Genomic DNA, 292 nt, shown 5'->3' on the forward strand with positions numbered 1-292 from the left:
ATAAAGGGTCGCTATGTGTTGGAACTGACTCAATGGCACTTTATAACAATACTTAGAAGCTCCCAAAGACTCAGCAAGAAAATTTGCTGTTGTTTTTGTTAGCTGCCATCGAATCAGTACTGACTCATAGAGACCCTATGCACAACAGATAAAGTACTGGACCTCAGGTTACGTTGAACCACAAAGCCAGTGGTTCAAACTCACCAGCTGCTCCTTGAAAACCCTGTACAGGGTCACTATGAGTTGGAAGTGACTCCACGGCACTTAACAACAGTAGCAGTACAGTAATGGT

This window comes from Chrysochloris asiatica, unplaced genomic scaffold (assembly GCF_000296735.1).
Source record: "Chrysochloris asiatica unplaced genomic scaffold, ChrAsi1.0 scaffold00175, whole genome shotgun sequence".
Taxonomy (NCBI): Eukaryota; Metazoa; Chordata; class Mammalia; order Afrosoricida; family Chrysochloridae; genus Chrysochloris; species Chrysochloris asiatica.